This window comes from Hylobates moloch, unplaced genomic scaffold, assembly GCF_009828535.3.
Source record: "Hylobates moloch isolate HMO894 unplaced genomic scaffold, HMol_V3 SCAFFOLD_24, whole genome shotgun sequence".
NCBI classification, from domain to species: domain Eukaryota; kingdom Metazoa; phylum Chordata; class Mammalia; order Primates; family Hylobatidae; genus Hylobates; species Hylobates moloch.
Window position 1 is genome coordinate 12,457,224 of NW_026652299.1, and position 20,295 is coordinate 12,477,518.

Here is a 20,295-nt window from a genome sequence, read left to right on the forward strand (position 1 = left end):
TCAGTGAAGAGATATTGATAGAGGGACAGAAGACAGCTGCTCATTCCTTAGCCTTACCTTATACCTGGGCATCTACAAGACAGACTATCTGAATTCTAGCATTGGGAGAGCCAGGCAGTTTCAAGGGTTGTCAACTTAGCTAGCAACAGGCAAGCCCCAGGTCTAGAGAACAATAAATTTATGGTTAAGGAGAGCACTAATGTGGTTCTTAATTTCTTACTAAATATGTCATTCTGGGCTGATACTAGCACTGTAGTGTGTATGCTTTGGTGCTCTGCACTGCACTGGACCACACACCCAGACCCTACCTTCTATGAGTGCAGGTTATTAAGAGTTCACTACTTCTCTTGTTCATGACTAGCTTCCCTTACCACAGTTAACCATCCATGATAGTCCCTGAGCAACACTAATTACAGAATAATATTTACCATTTATCAGTTAAATGCTGATATTGAATTAGGAAGATTGAACAATTAGATTTTACAAATCAGGAAAAAATATCAGTCTTACTTTATTCTGCGTTAAAATTTGTCCATTATAACTATACACCAACGATCAGTAACTAGAAGTCCTACCATAAAAGTAATTGTACATTGGATACAGATTTGTTGTAGTTAAATGAATTAGCTATAATTTTCTACTAATCCTATTTCAAAAGAGATTAAGCTTCAGGCTATAGAAAAGAGAGTGCTAAATTTTAAAAGTTTTGTTTGAAAATAATCCTAAATTAAAATCTGATTTCAGATTTAGTACTCACAATGTAATAATTGTAATTCTAGGTCCTGAAAACCCTGATCAGAGGTGAAGTCTTACAAAGATTAACTTTCTTCCACTGCTTTAGTCCAACAGACACTAGCTGCTTTTTTTTTTTAAAATAAGTCAATGAATAAATAAGAATTAATTGGCACAGAATTTCAATTTGGACACCTTTTCATCTTAGTGAAAGTCCTAGGCATTAAAGAGTTTCACAGTATTTAATTATGTAGACATCCCGTATTATATTTAACCTAACTTCCAGTGATAAGCGTTTGTTTTTTTTCCCCTAAGTTTTACAAAAAAATATTGTACTGAACAATTTTTTAAAAGTATTTGTAAAGCTTGGGTTTTCTACAGGATAGATTCCTGGTAAATACATCTGTAGGTAAAATAATATGATTTTGTTGATTTGAACATAATTGTGAGTGCCTTTTTAGTATTCTATTTCATTGTTCATTTCCACAAAAACCTGATGAGACCTTTCTCCTTCTTTCCTTCCACTCTTTTTAACTCTGAATTTCAATTGCAGCAGTCCTCAAAAGTTTCCTGTTTTGATTCCTTCTCTATGTATCCCACCTCTCCCATTGAAAGAGGAGTCTTTTTCCCCTCCTTTTGAATCTCTACTGATTTTGTCTTGCTCTGACCAATATAGTACAGCAGATAGAACCCTACCTACACCAGCTGGAGGCCCAGTCCCTATGAGGACTGGCAGCTTTCACTTTTTTTGGGAATGCCAGCCACTAGGAAGTAAATGAGGTCAAGATTACCAAATAAATGCCGAGATGACATGAAGAGAAAGAGAAAGGCCACATGAAAAAGTACAGTGAATCAGATGTGTGAGTGGAGCCTTCTGGAACTTCAGTTCAGCCCAGTTACCCAGTTGCACTGAGCTGTGTGAGTGGCCCCAGCCAGGACTACCAGTGGCAAACGGAGTGAAAAAGTGATTGCACAAATCTCTGAAGTAGAGACATGAGAAAAAAATAAGTAGTTGTTGTTTTAAGCCACCATGTTTTGGGATGGTTTGCTAGGCAGAAATATATCTGACAATTTAACATTTTCATATTGACCCATATGGTAGTGAAAACAAACTCTTCATATTATTTCATTTCAATAGAAATTAGTGAGGTTGACTATCTTCTCATACATTTTTGAACTGTTTCTATTTCTATTTGTATACTCTGCTAGCTTTAGTGTTTTGACTATTGTTTTGTCAAATTTATTGCATTATTCTTCTTGTCTTTACGAATCACAGTACCTCTCTATAACATTGTATATTAAGAACTCAGTTTTGTCACTGATTTTGAAAGCAAACACTTTTAGTTCATTTTTTCCTGCAATGTCATGTGAGGTGTGTGTGGTGTGTATATGTGTGCATGTGTGTCCCTAGATTCCAGGTATGTGTTTCAAAATCCTACATGGGTCAATAACCTCATGATAGGAAGTCTAAAAAATGAGGTAAGAGAGAAAGAAAGTAGGATAGAAACCTGTATATAGCTCCTTGGAAGCCCAGGTAGTAGTTGAATGAAAGGTCTGATGGCTGAGTGAGAGATTATGGATGAGATGTGCTTTGGCAAGATAACCCACCTGGGGGCTTTCACAGAAGTAAGGTAAGAGGGTTGGGTTATTATAGAGGCCCTGAATATGCGCAAACAGTGTGGGATTTTTTGTCTACTAAATTTATTAAATTTTTTTTACAAAAAGAAATGAATTAAAATATTAATGTTCCTCAAAAAGTTTGCAGCTGATGAAGTACTTGAGACAACCATTATAAGGAATCAAATAAGCCAAAACTAAGGGGACCTGCACCAAGGTCATGAACAGGAGAAGGCCTCAAATTCCATCCGTTTGGGATAATGCTTCAGCATGACTCCCAAACACATCCAAGAAGAGAGATTTGCAAATTCCTCTAGGTGTCATCAACGCCTCTAAACAGAAAATTGATTTCAGCTATTTACCTGTATTTAGAGATCACAAGACCAAAGCTAGCAATAAGTCTGGAAAAATGACAATATATTGCTAAGTAGAGCCCCTAAATCAGATGGTGAATGTGAAGTCTCAGAGTGAGATGAACACAGAAAGTAATCAGCAAGTGCCAAAACAAATTAACCTTTTGAGGCTCTTGTTACTAATGGAAAGTTGAAGCCTACAGCACTGTGTACACTTGTCAGGTTGGACAGGTGCCCTTTCATAAGTCATAATCAACAACAGCCTGGGAGGAATTCTTTGACTCTGAGGCTCTGAGCTGAGCAATATTCTTGAGAAATAGGCAGCTGTGTGCCCTCATTCTCATTTTCTCTCCCTCTCTATAAAAAATAATTTAAAATACTCACTTTCTACTTTTCATGACAACCCTGGCTCAGAGCAAATAAAACAAGTAGGGCCAATTCCCCTAAAGCTAATCTACCAAGTCAAACTTCCAAGTGTAGGTGAGCACTGATACTCCCTCTCTCTCTAATGAGCTTGTTTTCCCAATCAGTGGCCCCTAGGATTGACCAGCCATGGCCCAAACAACTCCAATCTCAGTTCATCAGAAGCATATTAAAAATTCGCAGCAACTAGAAGCTGTACTCAATAAAAAAGAAATCCTTGATCTATATTTCATTGGTATATCAGAATGAAAATGTCCAGTAATATTCATTCAATTATCTATAAATCAAGCACAATAGTATTTTCCACAGTTTGCATATTTCAACATCTCTACCTTCATAGATAGAGCCTCCAAGTGAAAGTTTTTTTTAAGTTAAAAAAATTAGGATCTAAACATTAGGATTTATAAGAATAAATTAAGTCACATATTGATTAATTCACTAATTCATTTAATGTCATGAATGATGCATTGTGTCAAGAAACATGGCCTCCTTGATACAACTAGAGTAAATTTTTTAAGTACAAATCATATCCTTCCATGGATTGTCCATAAGATGAAGAACCAACTCTTAAGGTGGTTTATAGCTTGCTGCTAAAAATGGGTATATGAGAACCTGGTAGAATTGTAGAACCTGAGGCTCAATGCTGTGTCCCCTAAATCAGGTTCTGCATTTCTACTTATCTCCCACAACAAGCTGAAAGTGACGGTCTTCTGCCTATGCTTTGAAAAGCTCTGGTTTACAGAGCCCTGTGTGACAGAACCTGCTTCCTTCGCCACCCTCATCTGTGCCACTCTGTGCCCTTCCCAGGTATGCTTCAAGCCGCAGCCATACTAGTTTACACAGAATGCATCCAAAGCAGGGACTCTGGTCTTTGTATTTCTTTCTTTCTACGAAGGGATAATCCTGCTTCTTCCTAGCACACCTGACCTGTATGAACTACTCTTCAAATTTACCCCCTCTCCTTTTCAACTAACCCTCCTTTTTTCAGGTCTTAGGTTAGAAGCCACTTCCTTCAACCTTTCCCTGATATTCTGATATCAGATTATATTTCTCTCCTTCATATTCCCATGACACCCTTTCTTACCACTATTGGAAAAGTAGCACTATCTCACTCTCTGTATCTGCTCATTTGCTTTTTTATGTTCACCACTAAGTAGTCTTTAGGTGCTTTCTGACCTCTTAGTATAGATATCTCTATCACCAGGACTTGGTAGAGTACCTGGCAGACAGCAAATAGAGTAGGTGCTTGATATGTGATTGTTGAACGAAAGTTTAAAAGATAGATCATACATCTTACTGGGGGCTATTTGCATATTAAACACTTTTAAGTCTTAAAAATAAAAGATTGTACTTCTATAAAAGAATTTAAAACATTAAGAAGCAGGGGAGGAAAGTGCATGGTGAAGGATGGGTTCAGGGGGACCCATTCTCAGGAAAATTTGAGGCAAGCCTGGGTTACAGTGTTACTTGTTTTGAAGAATTGCCACCCCAAGTCTCTGGGGCTGAGAGGCGCTTCATGGGGGAAAGCCACAGCTCCTTTAGAATATGCTGTCTTATTTTCTGTACCAAACAGCAAATTTTAAAATCACAGACTTATTTTCTTTTGCTGCTTTATGGCTGCTTGACTGAGGACTACTTTAAACTGGCAGTTTGCTTTGGATAGAAAAGTCCCAGCGAGGGGGATATTTCCACAGAAACGTATTTTTCAGTCAATGACATAAAGGCATTGAGCTCACAATTCCAGAGGTATTTAGATAGATGTGTATGTTTTTCTTATTTCTCATGGAGAGGGTTAATGTGGTATGTATTATCTTTTGCAGACCACATAAACCTCTATTATATGCTTGTGTATCTTTATTGAATCATTTATCTAGATTTCAGTGGCAACCCAGGTGCCCTCGTACAGCTCCACAGAAATATCTATCAAGGTAATAAGAAAGTAGTTTCCTTTATTGTTTAGAAATTTGAAAAACAAAAAAACAAAAAAACAAAAAAAACACTGTGCCTAGGGTAGAGGAGGAGTAATCTCTTTTGAGATCACTGTTGGATTGTGGGACTGTTTTGCTAATTTCATTTCAGAGTGGCAGTGGTACTTTAGCAATGTGGAACAAAGAGGGTAAGTAAGAGAGAGCAGGAAAAAAACCCATAAACTTCCAAATAAAATAATGTCTCCATGTGAATTATGACCAATGAGCATCATCTAATTTAATCTATTTCTTTTCCTTTACTCTAAACTATTGCCCAATCAAATTTAGAAATGTCCTATTGTTATTTATTAAGTCCATGTGAAAGTATTGACCTGTCATGATAATGGTTTCTGATTTGCTATTTTCATCTAATCTATTTTGCTTTTAATTCTAATTTTCTTTTCTTCTTAAACCTTCATGTCTTGTAATAGTCACTAAAGAAAGATTAAAGGTAATTTAGTGTATTTTCTTACAATACTGCAGTGTTGCTCATCTCCACCCAAACCAACTATTTAAAATGTCCTGTAGGCCAGATGTGGTGGCTCACACTTGTAATCCCAGCACTTTGGGAGGAAGAGGCAGGTGGATGACTTGAGGTCAGGAGTTTGAGACCAGCCTGACCGACATGGTGAAATCCAGTCTCTACTAAAATTACAAAATTAGCTGGACATGGTAGTGCACGCCTGTAATCCCAGCTACTTGGGAGGCTGAGGCAGGAGAATAGCTTGAACCTGGGAGACAGAAGTTGCAGTGAGCCAAGATAGTGCCACGGCAGTCCAGCCTGGGCAACAAGAGCAAAACTCCTTCTCAAAATAATAGTAATAATAAATAAACAAATAAAATAAAATGTCCTAAAAAGAATATATAGTGATGGTTTTCAATGTCAATGACAACTTCAACACCACTACTATTTGCTGAGGTTTTATAATGTTTTAGACAATTGGTCTCATTCTTTACAGGTGTACTTTGACTTATAGTTCACATAAATACTGACATTTTTTTACCTGAGAAACTTGAGGCTGAGATAGTAAGTGATTTTTTCTATTTAAAAACTAAATGTAAAAGAGCTGTGATTTGAACTTAGGTTTCCTGATATCAAACTTAGTTCCTACCATTGCATTATTTTGATTAAGTATTTAGTGTACAAAGAGACCATTGATGTGAACTCTGTGTTTCACTTTTCATATCAAATTTAATTCCTACAAGGAAAGAATGTGAGCTTTTATTTTACATTTTACCTTCAGAGAAAATATTATTTAAAAACAAAACTTTGTTTAATTGTAGAAAGAGAAGAATTATCAATAATTTTTTTCTAAGGCCCATAAAACAGCAGGTGATGCAGAGATTTTCCACTTAGTGTAAATCTCTTTAGCTCTGTAATTTGTTCAATAGCATAATAAAAAGAAAATTCCAAGCCATTAAAGCCTTCTTAATCTTCACTGCTACAACTGCCTGATGAAATAAGTAAACAATCCATCCTGCTTGGAAAGCAATTTTTTAATTCAAAACTGCAACTAATTTAATGCAATCCAACATCAGTGCTAATAATTATGTGCCCTTGCTTTGGAGAGAAAAAATATAAATTGATGAAATATAATCAGTAATAGCTGAAGCACCAAGTGTAAAGGTGCACCCCACGTGAAAGGACAAAGCTTATTGCCAAGATACGTAGCCAATTATCACTATATAAGGTATAATATACCCTGATGGAGATGTACACTATATATTCCAATGACTAACTTTTCATTTTATTATGGCAGGTCCATAGGGGGGAATTCTAATACAATAGAGGGAACATAGTCTATATCTATATTGTAATATGACTTAGGGCAAGTGACCATCTTTCCAGGGACAGTTTTCACACCTACCAAATCATCTTTGAGAACACCCTTAGCAGCATGGCATTATGAGTCAATGATAGCATATTCTCAACCTTGTAGTTACTATTGAGATGGGTTGGGGGTAGTAAAATATACTTACTGAGAATGAAAGAAGACAAAATAAGAGTCATTTAGTCATTCAGATATAGCTTAATGGTGTTATCTATTACATATCCCATTACTCTGTGACAAGATTGTTTTCCAAATATCTATTTTTTAGTAGGGATGAATGTTGATATGACCACAATGCACAAAATTGGCATACTGGGATAAGTTATTATGATTTATTTTTTGCATATGCAGTGCATTCTGAAGTTATTGGTGCAACAACTTTCCTTGATACTCATACCGACATCTCAATACTCCTCATGCCCAGGACTCATTCAGGGGTCACAAATGGTGAAATTCTAATAGGTGATTGAGTTCTAAGGACGGAATTGGAGTGAGTAAGATATTAACTTGTGAAGTGAGTATAGAGCCAGCAAAGATGTGAGCCATGAACAGTGTCAAAGAAGGGAGCCGGAAGTTAGTATCAAAGCAGAAGAATCAAATGCCGGGTCCATGTGGTAAGGGTAAGTCCTTATTTCTCTAAACTATGTTCCAGGTGCTTTGTTCAATATTAAATACACACTGGTGAAAACAGATGTAGCTCCTGCCCTCATGGTGCTTAAAAGTCTAGCAGACATAGTCAAGAAAGTAAAATATATATCAATCCCAAAGTATAATCTACTGAATAAAATCCTTAAAAAGAAAAACAGTTCAAAAGCCAGAGAGGTGAGCTGGGCTTAGGAATTGTATAATAGCACAAAATGGGAGTTGTTGAAACAAACTGTTCACCCAGGAATGGGAATTAATGAGAAGAGAAATGTCTATTCTGACCAAATACTAATCACATTAGAGCAGAGTCATCTGGCCCATTTAAAAGCATCAGTCCAGGCTCCACACTCTGCTGCAGCTTTGCTCCATTTCTGCCTCTGGGAAGAATAACAAGAATGGCTTACACACAATGCTTACATCTTATATACAAAGTGCCAGACACACTTCTAAGAATCTTATATCTGTTATTATTACATTTGATTCGAAAACCACCTCTTTGAATTAGGTGCTGTTATTATACTTGTTTTACAGATGGAGAAACTGGGAGAAAAATAGGTTTAAAATTAATAGCATGTCTAAGATCACACAGATGATAAGTCACACAGTGTAGAATTTGCATCAGATTCTGGCACCAGAATTTGGCTCTTAATTCCTATTTTGTTTTGCTTCTTATTTTTTTTTTCAGTAGATTTTTGGGGGACAGGTGGTGTTTGCTTACATGAATAAAGTCTCTAGTGTTATTTCTGAGGTTTTGGTGCACCCAACACCTGAGCAGTGTACAGTGTACCCAACGTGTAGTTTTTTATCCCTCATCACCTTCCCACTCTTTCTCCTGAGTCCCCAAAGTCCATTGTATCATTCTTATGCCTTTGCAACCTCATAGCTTAGCTCCCACTTATGAGTGAGAACATAGTGTTTGGTTTTCCATTCCTGAGTTACTTCACTTAGAATAATGGTATCTAATCCATTCCAGGTTGCTGTGGATGCCATTATTTCATTTCTTTTTAGGGCTGAGTAGTATTTCATGGCGCGCGCATGTGTGTGTGTGTGTGTGTGTGTGTGTGTGTCACAATTTATTTATCCACTCATTGATTGACGGGCATTTGGGCTGCTTCCATATTATTTCAATTGCAAATTGTGCTGCTGTAAACATGCAAGCACAAATAATCTTTTTTTGTATTATGACTTCCTTACCTCTGGGTAAAGAATAATAGCGTTCACTTTTCACAGCGTCTATTACTCTTTGCTTTTTAATTATGGTCATTGTTGCAGGAATAGGTATTGCATTGTGGTTTTGATTTGCATTTCCCTGATCATTAGTGATGTTGAGCATTTTTTCATATGTTCATTGGCCATTTTTTTGTTTTGTTTTGTCTTGTTTTGGAGACAGAGTCTCCCTCTGTCGCCCAGACTGGAGTGCAGTGGAGGGATCTCACCTCACTACAAACTCCGCCTCCCGGGTTCACGCCATTGTCCTGCCTCAGCCTCCTGAGTAGCTGGGACTACACGTGCCCGCCACCATGCCCAGCTAATTTTTTGTATTTTCAGTAGAGACGAGGTTGCACCATATTAGCCAGGATGGCCGTGATCTCCTGACATCGTGGTCTGCCTGCCTTGGCCTCCCAAAGTGCTGGGATCACAGGTATGAGCCACCTCGCCCGGCCCCACTGGCCATTTTTATATTTTCTTTTGAGTATTGTCTATTCATGTCCATCATGTCTTGCTGATTTGTTTAAGTTCCTTGTAGATTTTGGATATTAGTTAATTGTTGGATGTATAGATTGTGAAGATTTTCTCCAGCTCAGTGGGTTGTCTGTTTACTGTACTGATTGTTTCTTTTGCTGTGCAGAAGCTTTTTAGTTTATTTAAGTTCCATCTATTTATCTTTGTTTTTGTTGCATTTGCTTTTGGGTTCTTGGTCATGAAGTCTTTACCCAAGCCAATGTTTAGAAAGGTTTTCCTGATGTTATTTTCTGGAATTTTAACGGTTTCATGTCTTAGATGTAAGTCCTTGATTCATCTTGAGTTGACTTTTTACAAGGTGAGAGATGAGCATTCAGTTCCATTTTTCTACATGTGGCTCGCCAATTATCCCAGCACCATTTGTTGAATATGGTGTCCTTTCCCGACTTTGTTTTTGTTTGCTTTGTCAAAGATCAGTTGGCTGTAAGTATTTTGTTTTATTTCTGGGTTCTCTATTCTGTTCCATTGGTCTATGTACCTATTTTCATATCAGTACCATGCTATTTTGGTGACTATGGTCTTATAGTAGAGTTTAAATTAGGTAACGTGATGCCTCCAGATTTGTTCTTTTTGCTTAGTCTTGCTTTGGCTATATGTGCTCTTTTCTGGTTCCATATGAATTTTAGGATTGTTTCCTTCTAGTTCTGTTAAGAATGATGGTGGTATTTTGATGGGAATTACACTGAATTTGTAGATTGCTTTTGGCAGTAAGGTCATTTTCACAGTATTGATGCTACACATCCATGAACATGGGATGTGTTTCCAGTTGTTTGTGTTGTCTATGACTTCTTTCAGCAATGTTTTGTAGTTTTCCTTGTAGGGGTCTTTCATCTACTTGGTTGGGTATGTTCTTAATGGTTTTGTTGTTGTTGTTGTTGTTGTTTTGCAGCTATTGTAAAAGTGGTTGAGTTCTTAACTTGATTCTCAGTTTGGTTGCTGTGGGCATAAGCAGAGCTACTGATTTATGTACATTAATTTTTTATCCTGAAACTTTGCTGAATTCATTTATCAGTTCAAGGGGCTTTTTGGAGAGTCTTTAGGGTTTTCTAGGTATATATGATCATATAATCAGCAAACAGTAACAGTTTGGCTTCTTCTTTACCGATTTGGATGCCCTTTACTTCTTTCTCTTGTCTGATTGCTTTGGCTAGAATTCCAGTACCGTGTTAAATAGAAGTGGTGAGAGTGGTCATCTCTTTCTTGTTCCATTTCTCAGGTGGTATGCTTTCAACTTTTCCCTGTTCAGTATTATGTTGGCTGTGGGTTTGTCATAAATGGCTTTTATTACATTAAGATATGTTCCTCCTATGCTGATTTTGCTGAGGGTTTTAATCATAAAGGGATGCTAGATTTTGTCAAGTGATTTTTCTGCATCTATTGAGATGATCATGTGATTTTTGTTTTTAATTATGTTTATGTGGTGTATCACATTTATTGACTTGAGTATGTTAAACTATCCCTGCATACCTGGTATGAAACCCACTTGATGATGGTTGGGTATCTTTTTGATATGCTGTTGGATTTGGTTAGCTAGTATTTTGTTAAGGATTTTTGCATCAATTTCATTAGGGATACTGGTCTATAGTTTTCTTTTTTTGTTATTTTTTTCCTGGCTTTAGTATTAGGGCAATACTGACTTCACAGAATGATTTAGGGAGGATTCCCTTTTTCTCTGTCTGGTAGGATAGGTCAATAGGATTGCTACCAATTCTTCCTTGACTGCTTGATAGAATTCAGCTGTCAATCTGTCTAGTCCTGGACTTTTTTGTTGGCATTTTTCTATTAACAATTCAATCTTACTGCTTGTTATCAGTCTGTTAAGAGGTTCTGTTTCTTCCTGGTTTAATCTAGGATGGTTGTATATTTCCAGGAATTTATCCACCTCCTCTAGGTTTTCTAGTTTATGTGCATAAAGGTGTTCACAGTAGTCTTTTCTATTTCTCTTGTATTGATTGAAATATCTCCCATTTCTTTTCTAATTGGATTGTCTCTCTTCTTTTCTTGGTTAATCTCATTAATGGTTTATCAATTTTATCTTTTCAAAGAATCAGCTTTTGTTTCATTTACCTTTTGTATTTTTTTGTTTCAATTTTATTTTGTTCTGCTCTGATCTTTGTTATTTATTTTCTTCTGATGGATTTAGCTTTGGCTTGTTCTTGTTTCTCTAGTTCCTTGAGATATGCCCTCAAATTGTCTATTTGTGCTCATTTATACTTTTTCATGTAGGCATTTAATGCTATGAACTTTCCTCTTAGCACTGCCTTTGCCACATTCCAGAGGTTTTGATAGGTCGTGTCACTATTATTGTTCAGTTTAAAGAATTTTTAAATTTCCATCTTGATTTCATTGTTGACCCAATGATAATTCAGGAGTAGGTTATTTAATTTCCACGTATTTGCATGGTTTTGAATGTTTCTTCTGGAGTTGAATTCCAATTTTATTCCACTGTGGTCTAAGAGAGTACTTGATATAATTTTAATTTTCTTAAATGTATTGAGACTTGTTTTGTGGCCTATCATATGGTCTATCTTAGTGAATGTTCCATGTGCTGATTAATAGAATGTATATTCTGCAGTTGTTGGGTACAGTGTTCTGTAGATATCTGTTAAGACCATTTTTTCTGGGATGTATTTTAAATCTATTTTTTTTGTTGTTGACTTTCTGTCTTGATGACCGCTATAGTGCTGTCAGTGTAGTATTGAAGTCACCCACTGTTATTGTGTTGCTGTCTCAATTTTTAGGTCTAGTAGTAACTGCTTTATAAATTTGGGAGCACCAGTGTTAGGTGCATATATATTTAATACCATGATATTTTCCTGTTGGACAAGTCCTTTTATCATTTTGTAATGTCCCTCTTTGTCTTTTTTAATGGAAGTTGCTTAAAGTTTGTTTTGTCCTATATAACAATAGCTACTCTTGCTTGCTTTTGGTGTTCATTTGCATGGAATATGTTTTTCTACCCCTTTACCTTAAGTTTATGTTAGTGCTTATGTGTTAGGCAAGTCTCTTGAAGATAACGGATACTTAGTTTGTGAATTCTTCCCCATTCTGCTATTCTGTATCTCTTAACTGAAACATTTAGGCCATTAACTTTCAATGTTAGTATTGGGATGTGAGGTACTATTCTATTCATCATTCTATTTGTGTCCTGAATACCTTGTTTTATTTATTTATGTATTGTGTTTTTGTTTTATAGATCCTGTGAGATGTATACTTTAAGGAGGTTCTATTTTGGTGTGTTTCAAGGATTTGTTTCAAGATTTAGAGCACCTTTTAGCAGTTCTTGTAGTGCTAGTTTGGCAGTGGAGAATTATCTCAGCATTTGTTTTTCTGAAGAAGACTATATTTCCTTCACTTGTGAAGCTTAGTTTCTCTGGATACAAAATTCTTGGTTGATAATAGTTTTGTTTAAGGAGGCTGAATATAGGTCCCCAGTACCTTCTAGCTTGTAGGGTTTCTGCTGATAAATCTGCTGTTAATCTGATAGGTTTTCCTTTATAGTTTACCTGGTGCTTTTGCCTCAGAGCTCTTAAGATTCTTTCCTTTATTTTGACTTTAGATAACCAGATGACTACGTGCCTAGGCAAATGTCTTTTTGTGATAAATTTCTCAGGTGTTCTTTGAGCTTCTTGTATTTGGATGTCTAGATCTCCAGCAAGGCCGTGGAAGCTTACCTTGATTATTACCTCAAATATACTTTTCAAACCTAGATTTCTTTTCTTCCTCAAGAACTCCAATTATTCTTAGGTTTGGTCATTTAACATAATCCCAAACTTCCTGAAAGCTTTGTTTTTTTAATTCATTTTTATTTGTCTTTGATTGGATTAATTCAAAAACCTTGTCTTCGAGCTCTGAAGTTCTTTCTTCTGCTTGTTCAATTCTATTGCTGAGACTTTCCAGTGCATTTCACATTTCTCTAAATGTGTCCTTCATTTCCAGAAGTTGTGATTATTTTTTATATATGTTATATGTTTCACTGAGGATCCTTCCCTTCATATCTTGTGTACTTTTTGATTTCATTAAATTCAACTTCACCTTCCTCTGGTGCCTCATTGATCAGCTTAATAATCAACCTTCTGAATTATTTTTCTGGCAATTAAGGGCTTTTTTCCTGGTTTGGATCCATTGCTGGTAAGCTAGTGTGATCTTTTAGGTGTATTAAAGAATCTTGTTTTTTCATATTACCAGAATTGTTTTTCTGTTTCCTTCTCATTTGGGTAGACTATGTCAGAAGGAAGGTCTGTGGTTTGAGGGCTGCTGTTCAGATCCTTTCGTCTCATGGGTTGCTCCCTTGATGTAGCATTCTGCTCCTTCCCAAAATGATGTGGCTTCTTGAGGCCCAAACTGCAGTAATTGTTGTTTTTATTCTGTATCTAGCCACCCAGTGGAACTACCAGGCTCTGGGCTCGTACTAGGTGTGTTTCTGCAAAGGGTTTTGTGATGTCAACCATCTTCAGGTCTCTTTGCCATGCATACCAGCACCTGCTTTGGTGGAGGTGGCAGGGGAGTGAAATGGACTCTGTAAGGGTCCTTAGTTTTGTTTATTACTCTAGTTTTGTGTTGGTTGGCCTCCTGCCAGGAGGTGGCACTTTCAAGACAGCATCGCTGTGGTAGTGTAGGGAGGCTCCGGAGGTGGACAGGACCCTAGAGCTCCCAAGAAATTATGCCCTTTGTCTTTGGCTACCAGGGTGGGCACAGAAAGACCATCAAGTGGGTCAGGGTTAGGCATGTCTGAGCTCAGACTGTCCTTGGGTGGGTCTCATTGTGGCTGCTGTAGGGTATGGGGTATGGTTCCTCGGCCAATGGAGTTATATTCCCAGGGGGTTATGGCTGCTTCTGCTGTGTTATGCAGGTTGCCAGGGAAGATGGGGAAAGCTGGCAGCCAAAGGCCTCATCCAGCTCCCATGCAGCCCAAAAGGCTGGTTTCACTCCCACTGTGCCCACCAGTAGCACTGAGTTTATTTCCAGGCAGCGGATGATCAGGACTGATAATTTGTTCCAGGCTACCAGCCTCCTGGCTTAGAAAGCAAGCAGGGTTTTCAGGTTTTAACCTCCCTGCCTACTGTGGCTTCTGTGCTGTGTCTCCACTCCAGATTCACCCCCTCCCCCAAGATCCGTCAAGGAAACTTTACATTCGGTTGAAATTATTACGAAGTTTAGCTGGAAGTTTTCTTCTCTTTGTGGTCTTTTCTCATTTCCTCTGGCAGCCCTCCCCAAGGACAACTTCAAGACAAAGTCAGAAATGGCTTCCCTGGGGACCAAGAGAGCCCACAGGGCTCTTCTTGCGGCTTCTTCTGTATTTTGCTGGGCTCTATAAATTCATCTCAGCTCCAGGTGAGGTCAAATCCTTCTCCCATGATCTGGACCTTCAGGTTCCTCAGTGAGGGTGCGTGTTCAGGGGCAGATGATCTCCCTTTTACACTTTCACACTTTGGGCACTCACAGTATTTGGACTGTTTCCTGGGTCCTGCAGGAGCAGTCTGCTTCCTTCAAAGGGTCTGTGGATTCTCTCAGCTTTCCTGGTATGTACCTGTGGTAGTTCCTGGAGCAGCAGCTCACGACCCGGGTCCCCACACACTGCTCTGTCCATCCAAGTGAGAGCGGCAATTTAGTCCTGAGTCCTGTCTGCCATTTTCCTTCCAGCACATGTCCTCATTTCTGTTTTGCTTCTTAATATCATTTTAATTAGGCTGGATTTTAAAAAGCAAATGCTAAATGAGTAAAATTACCATTTTACTCTTTAAGTTTATGTTTACTTTTCCTATGCTTACCTTGTGTCCCATCTTGTAATTTCTTCACATGTGACTCTTGGCTGGGATCAAATATTCACTTGAAACTCTAGTTCTGGTATTGTGAGTTCTGCCTCTTCTGCATTGGAAATGCTGCCTTGAACCTCCTTGCCTCATATGAAATGCTACAAAACCAAGGTCAAGCCCCATCTCACAAACATTCTTGAATTATGTGTCCTGACTCTGTACATGGCATGGTTGCTGGAAATTGATATAATCATTTATTTATACTTATTAAGTATTTTGTAATTTTTTTACCATCTGGACATCATCTGCTTACCTTGTTCTTCAAACACTAATAATCTTACATTCACCCTTATTGAGCTCCACTTTACTAACAGATGTGCTGTATTAGCTTTCTCAGGCCACTATAACAAATACCACAGACTAGGTGGCTTAAACAATGGAAAGCCATTTCCTCAGAGTTCTGGAGGCTAGAAGTCCAAGATCAAATCTGAGCAGGGTTGGTTTCTTCCAAGGCCTTTTTCCTTAGCTTGTAGCCATCCTCCCCCTGTCTTCACAGGGTCTTCCCTCTGTGTATTTCTGTGTCTCCTTCTTATAAGGGCACCAGTGATGTTGAATTAGGGCCCACCCTAGAGACCTCCTTTTAACTTAATTACCTCTCTAAAGGCCTTATCTCTAAATATAAACACATTTTGAGGTACTGAGAGTAAGATTTCAACATGTAAATTTTGAAGGGGACACAGTACAGCCCCATAGCACTGGGGTAGTTTGGACCCCTTTGATATCAACTGCATTCAGGAGTAGATGTCACCATAATCTCAATTTAAGAAGCATGTCTGCTAGACTGAGCCTCTGGTCATTGTCCACAACTGGATCTGTCCCTTAGTGGAGACTGTATGTCTATGGGGCTATGATCGCAGAGAAGGAAAGCTTTACCTGTTCCTTCAGATTATTGGCTCATCAAGCACTAGATATACCAGGATAGTGCCTTTTTCGAATTCCCATGAAAAGGCTGAGCAAGGATAGTTTAACTTGCAGCTGGCTTAAGTTGTCCCATTATCTCCAACAATGCCTGGAATCATGGTACTTACTGCCCTTGGCCAAGATAGAAATGAAAGTTATTCCTATCCTATAGTTATTAATGATACTATACTGTGATTATTTAAAGACCAAAACTCATTGGAAGGCAACCTGTACCAGCTTGTTTATATTGTTTATTGAAAATGTGTCAGATTTATATGATTGCCTAGCCAAGTCTGAGCTACATTTACCAGTGCTTTGGCTCTCCTGAAACTAAGGTAACTTGCATGTTTCTTTTGGGTTCATGATGTCAAAATAAAGTATTTCCTGTGTTACTGAGCAAGGTGCCTGGGACCTGGGCCTGTACTTCCAGAACTTCTCTGCTATTTGCCTGTGCTTTTTTTCTTCAGTTGGACTGTATCCTTCACCTTTATTAAAGCTTTCTATATCGTTTCATGGATGCTTTTAATTATTTGACCTCATGTAATTGCCTTAAGGTGCCATACATGCAAGCTATAGAGCTGAATAACTCTTCTGGTAATTACATGGTGTTTTCTAGTTCTGTTTCTTGATATACATTAATAGTAATAATTTCTTTCATTTTTTAACCAAATATTACTTGGTAGATATTAAACTACTTGCTCTAGAAATATAATTTAATTATTCAAATATATATTGAACATATTTCATATGCCACATAGCATGGTAGCTATCTGGGACATAAAGGTGAACAATAAAGTTTCCCTGGCACCTGCAGAGCTTCCAGTCTAACCAATCAACACAGAAGATATTACTTTTAGATTCATTTTTAATATACAAAATCACCCACATATATCTTACTTTTAAAAAAAACTAGATTATGGTTAATTTCACAGATTGCCTTGAAGCAAATGCTTTTTCTTCCACTACATACATTAAGTGTCAGTAAATTTACTTCAATAATATTTTTAGTGATGTTACTGTACTCCTTATATGGGTGTAATTCTAATTACCTATTTGAAATACACATTATTGGGCATTTATTGGCCTCATATTTTTGTACTAGCTTTTGATATGAATGAGTATATTACCACAATTTTTGTGCAGGGAGCACTATTTCTAATAGTGGTGTGGAAACCTCTGCTATATTTAGCTATTCAATCACTGCTAATGCCACAACACCCCTAGGCATAGAACATTATATATGTCTTAACAAAACCAGCAGAAATATTACACAGCCCTATTATAGAGGTCACACAGTGATGGTAATTATTGCTTGTATATTGTCATCATTAACTGGAAATTTTTCCATAGTTTTTCTCCAAAAATTACCACATTTTAGTCATTCAATTGCTTGGTGGGGTGGGAGAGAGAAGGAGATGCCTAGACACTACTTACAACACTTATTAGAAGATAAAAATTCCTAGAGGATTTTTACTGACCTGGTCCATTTTTCCTAATTTAAGTCTTGGACAATCCATGAAAAGTGAGGCAACAGAGGCAAATTGCAAAAATATCAAGAATTAAAGAGAAGAGTGCAGAGAATCATCCCCTATCTTGAAGACAAGATAACAATTCTGAAAATATTCTTCTGTTTGTGATATCCTTTTCTCTTTCCATGTTCTTTATCCATTTGCATACAAATATACAAGTGTGCACCCACATACACACACACACACACACACACACACACACAATAACCTTTCCAGTAACAAAATCTCATAATTACACATTTTTGTTGAGTTTTGTAATCCAGATATAACACCTAAAGTTGCCAAAATGGGCAGGATTTGTTTAGATGACTAAAAAAATGAATAATTCCTTTTTGTGACAAATCTAGGTTTGCACCTAAGCAATCAGTCTAGGATTTGCTAAATTGCTAAATACTCACAATTCTAATGATATAGTTAGCTAATGATGTAGTTCAACAATAAAGCCCAAGCTATAAAACCAGCATAGAAAAGACTCTAAGCTACGTGCCATGAATACTATTCAGATTCAGTCAGAACCTCAGATTTATGTTACATATCCCTGACTAAGGTAGTGATGATTTTTTTCTCTTCATCAATCATAAATACCTCCTGACTTTTATAAGGCAATAATAAACCTATATCCAAACAATTCTGCAGGCAAAACAGCATTTAGTTTTTACAGTTACATGACTGGATTATTTTCCATTTTTATCATGTGTCTTATAAACTTGATTGATTTCAACTAATATACAATAAAATTCCCATTACCTAAAGTTATTGGTAGAATAAACTGTTCAGATTATGTAACATTTGTAAAGCTTTAAAAAGTGCACATGATTGACATATTTTAGCATGTAGCATTTTAAAGGAAAGAAGTTAAAAACAATTCAGTGTTTTCATTTAAATTTATGCTTACCAGAAAAAAATTATATTTCCCCCAAATGCAAATGACATGGGCCATAAGGCAGAATGACAACTTGCTATCATATTTGATATAACATAGAGAAAACCCTGGAAATGCACTGACATGTGCCAGTTCGTCAAACTTCAATCAGGCCCATTGATACTTTGGAATCTGCTAAAGCACAGGCATCTAGTTAATGACAAATGAAGCGTGGGAAAGAATATAAATGACTAAAACCTAATATCTTTAAGGCTTTTAACTATTTCTAATAAAAGACAATTCAACTGGTCTTGAAAAGAACCTTACTAAATTCATATCATGGCCATTCAACTTACTGGTTTAATAGCTACCCTAATAATTCAATTCACTTAATTGTAATGTGGGGTAAACATCTATTCAGCCTGCTGTGGTTATTTTTAATTTCACATATAGGACACATTAATATTTCCTTTCTGAAAAATATTCAAATATATATTTAGAGAAAAACAGGAACATTACTCCTTATCCTTTTCCTTATTGCTTTCCACCACCTGCCTCAGCAATTCCTAAAATTAAGAGTTTGACATCAAGAGATATCTACTAATTTTTCTAGTATTTACATGCTAATATATGTAATTCTTTGTTAATCTACTATAATTTTATTCAACTGGTTTCCTAATTGATAGATGTTTAGAATAGTTATAATTTTTCATTCATATAGACAATGTTACAGTAGCATTCTTAAACAAACACACAAATATTTCATTAGGGTAGAGTCACAGCATTGAAATTGCTGGATAAAAGATGAGGGTTTTTTTTAGGTTTTTAATTTTGGCTCGTGCTGGCAAGTTGCTCCTAGGCTAAACCAATCATGATCTCACTCTATGAGATCACTCCTTTCTGTGTCCACACCAACAATGGATATTATCACACTCTTTAAAGTTTTTTTTTGTTTTGTTTTGTTTTCTTTTTTTGAGACGAAGTCTCACCCTGTTGACCAGGCTGGAGTGCAGTGGCGCAATCTCAGCTCATCGCAAGCTCCGCCTTCCAGGTTCACCCCATTCTCCTTCCTCAGCCTCCCAAGTAGCTGGGACTACCGGCGCCCGCCACCATGCCTGGCTGTTTTTCTTTTTTTTTTTTTGTATTTTTGGTAGAGACGGGGTTTCACCATGTTAGCCAGGATGGTCTCGATCTTCTGACCTCGTGATCTGCCCTCCTCGGCCTTCCAAAGTGTTGGGATTACAGGCGTGAGCCACTGCGTCCGGCCACACTCTTTAAAGTTTGATAGAGTTAAAAAAGTGTTTACGTATGCATTTCTCTAGTTATTAATGCTTTTGTACATCTATTTAAATGCTTACTGTTTAACTTGTATTCTTTTATGAACTGTTTCTATCCTTCCAACATTGAGCTGTGTTTTAGAAATTTTCTCTCTATGAAGGAAACTTTTTATTACATCAGACTTTGTTCCTGTTAGTCAACCTTTGGTATAATTTCTTGATCTTAAAATTGCTGAGAAAAATTTGCTGAAGTCTGCCACAATGATTGTGATCTGTCAAATATTTTCATGTTTCACTAGGTGTTTTAAATTCAAAGCTATTGGCCAGGCACGGGGGCTCACGCTTGTAATCCTAGCACTTTGGGAGGCTTAGGCGGGCGAATCAAGAGGTCAGGAGTTCAAGACTAGCCTGACCAACATGGTGAAACCCCCATCTCCACTAAAAATACAAAAATTAGCTAGGCTTAGTGTTGTGCTTCTGTAATCCCAGCTACTAAGGAGGCTGAGGTAGGAGAATCACTTGAACCCGGGAGGTAGAGGTTGCAGTGAGCCAAGATCGCATCACTTCACTCCAGCCTGGGTGACAAAGCAAGACAGTGT